Raw genomic sequence first — 12,547 nt, 5'->3', positions numbered from 1 at the left:
AATTTTGGCCAAAATTTATGAAGAAAAATTACTAATTTGCAAAATTTTATGACAGAAACAAAGAAAAAGGCATTTTTTTCACAAAATTTACGGTCTTTTTTATTTATAGCACAAAAAATAAAAAACCCACTAGTGATTAAATACCACCAAAAGAAAGCTCTATTTGTGTGAAAAAAAGGATGCAAATTTCATATGGGTACAGTGTTGCACGACTGAGTAATTGTCATTCAAAGTGTGAGAGCGCTGAAAGCTGAAAATTGGTCTGGGCAGGAAGGGCAGCCGATGGTCATTGTATTCTGATAGTGCCAGATCTTGATGTCAGAATACAATGTGCTGGTGGGGAACATTGTGTGGATTGGAGGAATCTGATTGTTCTTCGATCTGACTGCTGGCTAAGGGAAAATGACTCATTTATGGGCAGTTTAAATAGCTGCACAAAACGTGTTAGGCTGCAGGACAGTTGGAATAGATAAAAAGTCCACATGTTCATCTGTCTAGCACCCTTTCTATGCCTGCTCACTTTTTATCTCTGTCAAATGCCCAGAGCTGAGACCGGAGGCTGCAGTGTTGTTTATAGTGCACATTTATAGAAAGGAGAGGACAGTGTTAACAGGGGAGAGGGGAGGAGGATCGGATTGGTGTGAAAGTGTCCAACTTACAGCTAACTGAAAGTGTAGATAGAGGGAGAAGCAGAGGGTGAGCCATTTGTAGCAGAAATAAGTGAAAGAAACTCTTTTGTAAAGAAGGTGGAATGAGCCGTGGAAGGAGAGCGAGTGAAGAGGAGAGGGATTAATGTGTTGCAATCAGTAGGAGAGATAAGGCAGAGCTGGAGGAGTGTTTGCGCCCCAGTGCCAGCAGCATCTCCCTAAGCCTGGGCCCGCCCTGATGGGGCCCCATGTGAACCTGGGGCCCCTGGGCAGTGCCCAGGTGTGCCCGCTGAATAAGACGGCCCTGCATGTTATTTGACTTTTACTCCAGGAGTATACAGACTTAATGATTTTGGAAATTCTAGAGAAATGCTTAATTTCATTTGACTAAAATGTACCGGAGATTTTAGTTGACTAGAATACAACTAAAACAATTCAGATGACTAAACTACGTCTGAAAATAAAATGGTATTTTATTCAAAAGACTATGACTAAAACTACATCAAAATTTGACATCAAAATTAACACTGTTCCTGAACTCTACACCCTTTGTGTAGCATACTCCTGAATCCTGCACTCTGTATGTAGCATACTCCTGAACCCTGCGCTCTGTGCATAGCGCACCTATGGTTTTATTTAATAATGTACCTTGAAGGCCTTTACACTGTTAGTGCAGTTTGGCCGCAGCCACCATTTTACACGGCCATTTTGTTCTCTCACCCACTGGCAGGGATAGAGTTCCTGCACCTATTCTCTGAAAAAAAAAGCCCTGATATCTTTTTTGGTCAAAGGCCGTGGCCTTTTTAAGTGTGGGCATCTGAAGCCAGACTGTATTTCTTCCTTCTTCCTAAAGTCAACAATAAATGAAAGCTGCTAGCACTCAAACAAACAAAGTCTAACGTGAATGGTGAAAAAATAATGTAGCGCTAATAATAATATTTGTAAAGATACCAATGCATGTACACAAAACACAATGGGAGTGTTAAGTGAAAAAACAATGTATAAAAATATCATAAATGGATGTGCATAAACACAATATGTACATGAAGGCCAATTATAAGTGTAAGCTTCAATTGGTAGTGCAAAGTGAAGTCCACATAAACTGGAAGTAGACAGGTAGAACTTCTTCCTGTTAAGGTGACACCAACCAGTGGAAAGAAAAAACAAGTTGTCTGTAGTCACTCTAAACCACTCTTCAGGGATAAGTAGATGGATACTCTTACCAGCTGAGGTGGACACACATGTCTTACGACAGTGGGTCAGTAAGACTTGAAATCCTGAAGGGTGTGGATAGAGTGCTGTACATGAAGGGTGGTCGGATGGATCAGGTGCAGGGTCCCCGGTTCTCCGTCAACGGACTCCACAGATACAGTATGATCAGGATAAGTGTACCCCAGAACTCATAAACTCCAATGGAAAAAACATATGGAAAAAAGGGGAGGGCTCCAGAGTGCAGGAAATATGTCATACATCAAAATGATAAATATAAAAGTGATCACGGAATATAAAAAAATATAAAAAGCAATGTGGGGTGCAGTAAATGCTAGCCCAGTTTTGATTTCCAATGTCTCCTCTAATGATAAAGACCTAGAAGACAAATTGATAATCTGGTCATCCTTGTTACCCGTTAATTATATTTAAGATTTAATATCTCATAGATATGATGTAGGTTAAATGAGAGTTCTTTGACCAAGAGTGAAAGCTTTAAAAATAATAACATTTATTAGGAATTAGTTGAAAGTCTAGCTAATACACAAACATCTATTTATAGTCTTACACCAAAGAAGAAAGTATTAGGTTAAAATAAAAGAATTACATGAAGGAATACAGATTATATTCCTTAAAACATTAATCTACACACATATTTAGTTACAAGTAAAGGGCATACCTTTCCCATAATTACCCATTCTTACCAAGGTCTCATCCTGATGCCTGGTCTCCCCAACAGAGAGCGATTTTCTCCCAGCTAGTCTGTGTATAGCAATACAGGCTGATGCCTCATTGGTTGGAATAGCGTGACTTTTGATTGGTTAGCTTCCCTCTACTTTGCCTAAGTCCACCCCATTTCATGCTAATCCTTGTGAGCCCGAGATTGACTTGAATGGTCCCGGGAAGTTTAAGTATTGAATCCGGGGTGGGCCTACCTTCATTGCATATCCCAGCATGGTATCCTTTGAAGTGAGTTTGTGTACCACAATGAGGTTTGAAACCCATTGTTTGTACACAAAAGCCTGGGCATCGACTTGTCTGGAGATATATGTGAAGATTAATATGTTCTGGCCCGCATAGATACAAGCTAAATGTAATATATTCCTAATTACAATATTTTACAGCTATTAATGGAGATTTCACATAAACTCATAAGGCAACATCCTACATCTATTTCTCTTAAAGTGGTTGTAAATGGATAATAAAAAATTAACAAACAGGTAATACTTACCTGCTCTGTGCAATGGAATCACACAGATTGGTCCTGAAACTCCTTTGATGTGCATAGGACATACTGATGGAGTTACAGATTCCTGTAACTGAGAAGTGATATTTTGCAAATGTGAATTTTGAGGTGGCACAATGTTACCTATTTGTTCTGAAAGAGTGTCCTGTAAAGAGTAGGTTTACTCGTTTTACTCTTTACCCTTTTGTTTTGTTTTTTCGTTTACTTTTTTCTAGTATTTCGTGTATGTGATCTAGTATTGAAAGGACCTCTTTGAGGTTTAAAAACATGTGCCTTTCAAAGAATCCAAGCTTGGAGCATAAGAGGAACTGTCCAAAGCTGTATTGTACATTTAGTGGGCTGTCTTGGATTGTAATTACTTCCCTAACTTATAGACTGTGAGCGAAATTCACCTGAGACCACACTCTGGATCTAGTTAAGAAGTTTTCTTTATTTGACTCGTACAGATATTTGCCTATCAGTTCTGACTGCCTGTCATCCGTGCAATAGGGCTGCATAGACAAACAGTCAGCCTGATAGACGCCTATCTGAACAGATAATTGCCCACTGGTTCTGACTTCTATGACCCATGCAATAGGGCAGCATACATAGAGTTCAGCCTTATGAGCTCCTATCTGACTTGTCTGTCTAACAATTGTAAAACTTGCATTCATATACCCTTTTACAAGCATTATCTTAGCCATCTCTCCTAGATATGATTTGTCGCTAAGATCTACGTCAATGTAATTATCCATAAATCTGACACCTGTTCTACAACCAGACAAACTTATTCATTCCCAGAATTCCTATATGTTCATTAAAGAGATTTATAACTGTATTTTTCCAATTAATAACACCTGTGTAGAGACAATATGGCACCCAGCTGTGTTAAATCAACCTCTCCTTGTCCTGATAAGACTTCAAGGATAACAGATTTACGACTTTGGGAGAATGAACTTTCAATAACCCCACCAAATGTGTTACATCTTAATGTAGTGCATGTATACATATATGGGTTTCACAAAAAAGTACTGTATTATCTACATAATAAATAAACACACACACACATATATTATATATATATACACATACATACATACATACACATACATACATCAGTGTTATCCCATTCAATGTATTTTAACAGTTTTAATGAGGGCTCAAGCAGACCTTTGTTTGACCCTGTCAAACTTAATTGATGTACTGTACATAAATTTGATGAAACATGTCGGGCGGAGCTTGTGCTGACGTCATCACGCTCCATGTGACCCCAGAAGTGCAGGTGTTTAAATTTTCAATCCTTTGTGGCAAATGCATTTTATTTGTACCTGATTTTGGAAAATGTTAGCAATAATAGCACATTATTTTTGGTAATACACCATTGGAGCCTTCATATTTTATACATGCTCTGTACCACTGGGTGAAAGAAGAGAGTTTGGATGCGAGTCAGCTTCCAAGGAGGACCATTCCAGATCGCCAGCAGGTCCTGCAGACAGAGCACACCTCTTAGACCCCGCAGAGGGCTATTTCTGCAGGCGTTTCTGACCTCACTACTATAGGAGGTCCACTCCTTGCAGTAATGCCCTGTACACATGGTCGGACTTTCCGACGGAAAATGTGCGATCGGAGCTTGTTGTCGGAAATTCCGACCGTGTGTGGGCTCCATCGGACATTTTCCATCGGATTTTCTGACACACAAAGTTTGAGAGCAGGCTATAAAATTTTCCAACAACAAAATCCGATTGCGTCATCCGACCGTGTGTGGACAATTCCGACGCACAAAGTGCCACGCATGCTCAGAAGAAATTCCGAGACGGAACAGCTCGGTCTGGTAAAATTAGCGTTCGGAATGGATATAGCACTTTCGTCAGGCTGCAATGTTTAAAATTGTTTAATACAGCGCACTCTCTTCTTCTTTATAATGTGAGAAGAATGAAGTAGTTTTGCTGCTCATATTCAAACAGACTTCTCACAAACTTCTTTCTTTATTATTTATCGTGATTTCTCAATATATTTTGATTTGTCACATCTGACAAAAAAGATATATTTTTTTTTTTTTGGTTTGTCTTTTTTTCAAGACTGATCTTTTTTGTTTTTTGTTTTTTTTACTCCAGAATATTTTGGTGTGTGTTTTGTGTGTCAAGTTAATCCAACACCATTATTATCTTGTATTATTTAATCTCAATGAGATTGCTTGGTGTTGGTGTCCCTTGTTAATTTCACATTGTATTTTTGAAATGTACCTGAATCCTCACAAACAAACTGTCCTTTTTGAAGGAAAACACACATAGGCGAGTATAATTGAAACAAAAATTCCTTTATTAAGGGCTCAGAACCAAACAAAGAGGGAGGCAACGCTGGAGAAACATCATAAATTGGCGAAGCCTTTGGCCCCCAGGGCACACATCAATTATTTTACATAAAAATTGGTGGCCTGAGGAGTCCATATGTAAGGGAGTGCAGTCTGGTCCAGAAGTCCCAGAGATCATGAAAGCAGCAGAAGACATGTATGTTCCCAGGCTGTGGTACTACAAGAGGCTGCATATTTTGCCAGACCAGACTGAACCCAGGGCCATCACTCTCTGGTCTTCCTTCCACGCTTCCTTCCCGGCTGTGGCTCTGGTGTTGGAGGTGTGGCAGGAGGAGGAGTAGGACCTGGAGTAGAAGGAGGAAGACCTAGAGGAGGAGGAAGAGGAGGACTATGGGTGAGGTGACAAATGTAGGTTGCACATGTGAGTTGGCCCCTCAACCCCTTATTTAGAGCTTCCAAAATTAAAAACTCACATAGGAGTCATTGACCCTCCTCCATCTGCATCATTTTGCATGCAGTTATGGCAGCAAAGTCCTCCTCCACACTGTGGGGTGTTCTGAGGGCCTCGGTAGCCTTCCAAAATAGGCCTATGGCAGCCTCCTCCAGGTTACTCCTCTTCCTGCCACTTTGTCTTTGAAGGCGGAGGGTAGGGACCTGGGTATCAGGCAGCCTGCTTGGCCCGGCCACCTCCTGCCTGAGACTTCCCTGTGTATGAAAAGGGGACATGGTTTTAGTTTTTGCTTCATCAATCACAGTCAGAAATTAGTACTCCAAACTAACATATATTTAACATCATTGATTGGACAACCAGAAATATTCAGAAGAATGCTACACCTGGCTCCAGCTGGGCTCCTCCACATGTTGCTGCCTGGAAAGCCCAGGTTGGGCGTCAGAAGCCTCAGCTGAGGTGGAAGGAAGCGTGGAAGGAAGAGTGGAGAGTGCTGGCCTGGGTTCAGTCTGACCTGACAGAAAATGCAGTCTGTCATAGTACCACAGCCTGGGGACATAAATGTCATCTGTTGCTCCTGATCTCTGGGAATCCTGGACCTTCTTGTGCTCCCTTAGATAAGTGCTCCTCAGGCCACCAATTAGGATCTTCAAATAGGTGATGTCTGCCGTGGGGATCACAGACTTCACAAATTGCAGCAAATTATCCAGCGCTGCCTTCCTCTTTGTTTGGTTCTTATATTCAGGGTGGTTTATCTGCCACAGACAGGGCAGCTCCCTGAACATATCTATGAAGATTGGCATAAAGTCAAGTCAGATCCTTCAAGATATCCATTTTAACTGCAAGACACAACACATGACAAACCCTAATGTTAGCCTAAAGTTTTCTAAACTTGTCCAAATACAGGCCTCAATCTAGAAGCAGTATAGGCCCAATTGTAAATCTTACCTTCGTTATCACGATCGGCACCTCTGTTACTCCTTCCTCCGCTCACAGATCGTACGTACTACGCACCCGTGTTACACTTTATAGACACTGCGCATGGGTGAAACTCTGCCCGCCCCTGATGTTCTTTCTAGTCTATTCCCCGCCCCTTCTCGTTCGTCGCAGTGGGGAAGAGCACATGGCGGAGACAGAGCAGGTGTCTGATAATTACACTAACGAACGAGGAGGAGAAGGAGGAAAGCCCGGAGCTTGAAACGCCCCGATCCAGAAGGAGACAATTGGAGATGGTCGACATCCTGAAGAAGGCCGACTATGACAGGAAGTATGGACCTTACCCCAACCCCAATGTCAGAAAGGCCAAGATCATGGCGAAAGTAATCAAGAGTCTGCACCGGAATTTTGGGGTGAGACGATCAGCTCAGGAAGCAGTGGTCGGACCTCAAAATCAAGGAGCATGAGCAGTACAGAAGGATCAGGAGAGTGCTGCAAAAAAGTAGGTAGTTGTGCTGTGTTCCTATTCTTTATTTTTATTACGTTCGTGCTGCTCCATGTGCTTTTCTTAACTGTTGTACATTTTAAAATGGCAACTTTCATGTTCATGGGCACATTATTCGTTCGTATGAAACATTGTTCGTTCGGGCTAGAAAACACCATTGTTTTGGCCATATGCATTTGAATACATTTTTTAGGGCCTACTTCTCTTAAAATAATTTTGTTGTGTAGATAGGTTTGTAACTAGAATGTAATGCAAACTAGATTCTGTGTAAGGAGAGGACACACAGCAGCTGTTTACACATCTGGACGCTGGAGCACTAGTGTGGGACACAAGAACACCCTTTTTATTAGGGGGTCCCACACAGGTGTTCCAGTGTATACTATAGGGGTGTCTCTATCTGTGAAGCTTGTACAAAACAGGTAAGTATTCAAGCTTGACAAAGGACAAACATTTTTCTTCATCTTGGAACTCTGACAAAAGAAACAATTGTACCCCACTTCCAAGCAATGTTTCATATTCCGATTTCTGCCATCAAATATCTGTGTGCTAAGTATACCGATTTTTTTTTACATAGGGGAGAAAAGACTCGGACACCTCTCATCCGAGGAGACCACAGACCCCCCACCTCAGGAAGAAGTGGAGACCCACCAAAGACAACAGGAGGAGGAGGAGGAAGGAGTTGTGGTGCAAATTGTCACCACAACAGGTGAGTGTCTGCGACCACAGGCTCAGGTAAGAGATGGATGCCGGCATATTTATAATGCATGGTGTGTTTTTGTCTCTATGTTTTTAGGTGATCGTGATGTTGTGGATCCAGGTCATTTCACCTCTGAAAGTACACAGATCCTGATCGGGGAGATTATGGGGTGTAATAGGGACTTGGAAAACATCCAGAAAAACATTAAATGATGTTCAACAAAAAATGAAGAACATCATTAAAGTTTTAGGGAGAGTTTAAAACCCCTCCAAATCCCTTCCTTTTTTTGTGTTTTTTAGGATGGAAAAATTTCTAACATTTTTTGACATATTCGAGAGAAGCCAAATTTTGAAGATGCACACAGTGTGTCAACATGTGCTATCTGCCATCACGGGAGATCAAAGTATGCGTTTTGGGGGTGCAACCCCTTCCTCAATAATAAAGTAGCTGGGAGGAAGGGGTTGCACCCCCAAAACACGTCCCTTGATCCCCCGTGATGGCAGCTAGCACATGTTGACATTCGGCAATTTGTGTGCATCTTCAAAATTTGGCTTTTCCAGGGGTGACTTCACCCCCTCTGAACGCAATATCAAACACAGTTTACAAATACTTATGTCTGATATTGCCTTCAATTTCTTTAAAAGTTGAACTTTGTAAGTTCCAGATTTGTGTCTTTCTTGTTGGTTTTAAACATGCCTGTTTTACCTTAAATGGACATTTCTACTTTGAGTAATGTGGCCCAAAAAATTGTTATACAACAAACATGTTGGTTTGTTTTAAAAACCTTCTGTAAATGCACATGTGATTGTGCTGGTATGAAAAAGATTGATAATCAAGAATGTGTGGATTATTGTTTCAACGCTCCCAAACTTTTGTTGTGCTCAAATTGGTGTTTTCTGTGACAATGGGGGTTATATCCTAAGGGAAAATCCACTTTGCACTACAAGTGCAGTTTCAGTGCAGTTTCAAGTGCACTTGTAGTGCAAAGTGTCTTTGCCTTTAGTAAATAACACCCAACAGTGCTTTGTAATGTTACACAATCACTCCATTTTCAGGACTCACCACATTTCTGTCAGGGTCAGTAAAAAGAAACACAAGCAGTAAATGTCACCAAAGATTTTAGTAGTTAAAATGATTTGTTTATTTTAAAAATGTTTCAGACATTGGCATATTGATGGCCCCCCTACCCGCAAAGTAATCAAGGTATCTAAGACGGACCTCATGGGCACTCAGGGGGGGCAGGCCAGGATGGTCACTTTCAAGCGCCGTCAGGGTTGGTTCATTATGAATTCCGGCCTCAGGCCCAACTGAGGCAGCATAGCTGGCAGAATTTTGCCTTAAAAAGTTGTGTAGAACACAGCACGCCAGGACGATATGATTCAGTTTGTAGTCCGCCATGTGTATGGGTGTAAGAAATAGGCGGAACCGGCTGGCCATGATTGCAAATGTGTTCTCCACCACTCTTCTGGCTCTGGCCAGCCGGTAATTAAAAACCCTTTGGTCCGGGGTGAGGGTCCTCATAGGGAATGGCCGCGTAAGATGGTCCCCCAGCGCAAACGCTTCATCCGCAATGAAGACGAATGGGAGTCCTTCCACATTGTCTTCTGGAGGTGGCAAGTCCAAGCTGCCATTCTGGAGACGCCTGTAGAACTCTGTGTGGGCGATGGCTCCACCATCGGACATCCGGCCATTCTTCCCCACGTCCACATACAGGAACTCATAAGTAGCCGACACCACCGCCAACATCACAATACTATTGAACCCCTTGTAGTTGTAATAGTATGACCCCGAGTTGGGTGGTGGGACGATGTGGACGTGTTTCCCATCAATTGCCCCTCCGCAGTTAGGAAAGTCCCACCGCTGGGCAAAGTGGGAGGCCACAGTCTGCCATTCCTGTGGCCTGGAAGGAAACTGTGGAGTCAAACAAGAAAAAAAATGAATCATTTTGCACCTAAACAGGGAAAGCACATTAGACACAAACATTCTTGCCCAACATCAGTATAACATTTATTTTAGGGAGTTTTGAAAGACCAAGGTATAAGGTCCACCTATCAGATTCTCCCTCCCCCCCCCCTCATGGGCCATTTCGAACATTTTAGGGGGGGAGATGTTTTGGACAGGTAACCCTCTCCACTTCATTGAGAGATGAATGCCTAAATAATGTGTATTACTTTGTCCAGCCCCTCCTTACTTACACTATTGACAGCCCACTGGACAGGTAAAAAGTGTCATAATACAAAGATATAAATACACACTGTACACATTTTAGCACATTTGGACATTCTGCTATTACCTATCAAGATAATAATAGTATAACAAAAATGTAAACAGTACCATTTGAAAGTATACAGGCAGGCCCTTGCACAACATGCTTTGGGGAATTCATCCATAAATCTGACCACAAAAGAGATGGCTATAGTGTGTATGGGTTTGGCAAAGTCAGCAGATAGATGATTGAGGATAGATAGAGAATTCATATCAGTTACATATAGTTACATAGTAGGTGAGGTTGAAAAAAGACACAAGTCCATCAAGTCCAACCTAGTTGACTTAGCAGTTGGGGGGAGGAAGGGTTCCAAATGATTTGGGGACCCAAAAAAAAAAAAAGCCTCTGGCACTCTGCCTGAATTTAAAGCACAAATCACATTTTGACACATTTTAGGGGGTATTTAGGGTAAAGCACTACTATGGAGCTGATAAAATACATTGTTAAGTGACTACATGAGGTGAATATAGGGCCAGGAGACCATGCTGGGGAGGGCAAATATGTATGAAGGACAAAAAAAAAAAATTACATAAAAATCCAGCATGCATGAGGACAAAGGGGACATTCCCAGCATATTACAATCATGGTCATTAGGGAATGAGGAAAGAAATACAATACATTAGCAAACATTATATACAATAAAATGTGATGTTAAAGGATAAAAATCTTACCTTAATATAGTCCTTCTGCAGGACCTGAATGATGGCAGAACAGGTCTCTGGGATAATGATCCCCAGAGCCGGGGGGAGATGCCTATCGAGAACTTGAGGTCCTGCAGGCTTTTCCGCGTCGCCAAGTACCGCAGGGTGGCGACTAGCCTCTGCTCCGGAGTGATGGCTTGCCTCATGCAGGTATCCTGCCTGCTGATATGGGGGTCAGCAAAGCCAACAAACGGTGAAATACGGGGTCCGTCATCCTGAGAAAGTTCCTGAAATCATCAGGATTATTCTCACGGAGCAAAGGCATATGACAGAACTGGTCACGCTGAAGCAACCAATTCTTGGTCCATGAACTCCTCCCCACCCTGTTCATGGACTGGACTTGTGTCAAGGTAAGGACCCCAACACCAAGCCCCCGCACAGCACGAACTCTACGAGGAGTACGTATACGCAACATGGCTAGAAAACGGTCGGCTGCTCAGAACGAAGTAACAGAACGCACTGAAGAACAGCAAGGCCTGTGAAGAGCGACCTGAAAAACAGCAACGAGTGGACAAGATCGCACAGAATAATCCAATACGAACTGACTGCACGCACTGAAGATCAGATACAAACCCACAAGCACAAACTGAACAGCAGAAAACGATCTGAAAACCACGAGTCTGAAAAAGCGCGAATCGTCTCTCACCAAACTTTTACTAACACGAGATTAGCAAAAGGAGCCCAAAGGGTGCCGCGCTTGGTTCTGAACTGCCCTTTTCTAGTCTCGTCGTACGTGGTGTAAGTCACCGCGTTCTTGGCTTTCAGAAATTCCGACAACTTTGTGCGACTGTGTGTATTCAAGACAAGTTTGAGCCAACATCCGTCGGAAAAAATCTATGGATTTTGTTGTCGGAATGTCCGATCAATGTCCGATCGTGTGTACGGGGCATCCCACTTACTATTTTCACATGGAGTTCTCAATCTTTCTAGGTGGTGGTGAAAGCCTTGGAATATCTCATCCTGCTGGATTTGTCATCTTTGCGAACATTGTTGCATTCTATTTCTTCAGAGATGTTCACTTGACACTTTATTACATTCATCTCTCTAGAGACGTTCATATATATTTATTTTTATATCACCGATATGTAATTAAGTTTATATATATATATATATATATATATATATATATATATATATATATATATATATATATAAAATCACTTACCGGTATATAGTCACTTTTTGTTATATATGTTTCACTTCTCTTAAGCGGGACTTTACCTTCCTTTTACTTATTTTACAGCATAGAATGTGACAAATGACTACGCTGTATATTGTGCTGTAGCCTCCCTGGCGGTTTTCCCGAGTGTGGCTCGGGGTTAAAATTAAGTACCATTAGCGGTAACCCCGAGCCACACTCGGGATCGCATTGCAGGATCCTGGGGCGGCTTTACTTACCTTGTCCCCGGGATCCTGCGATGTCCCCCGCAGTGTCCGAGGGCTCCGTCCTCCTCCGAAGCCTCTCCGTGCCAGGCTCCGTTCCCTGCGAGCGGCGCGACGCACGGGGGCGGAGCCTGGCGGCAAATTCAAAAAACTGTCAAAATCATAACACGTACAGTACTGTAATCTTACAGATTACAGTACTGTATGAAATGATTTCAC

The sequence above is a fragment of the Aquarana catesbeiana genome, linkage group LG03, assembly GCF_042186555.1.
Source record: "Aquarana catesbeiana isolate 2022-GZ linkage group LG03, ASM4218655v1, whole genome shotgun sequence".
In the NCBI taxonomy this organism is placed as follows: Eukaryota; Metazoa; Chordata; class Amphibia; order Anura; family Ranidae; genus Aquarana; species Aquarana catesbeiana.
The sequence above is the reverse complement of the archived record's forward strand: the minus strand, read 5'-3'. Positions refer to the sequence as shown.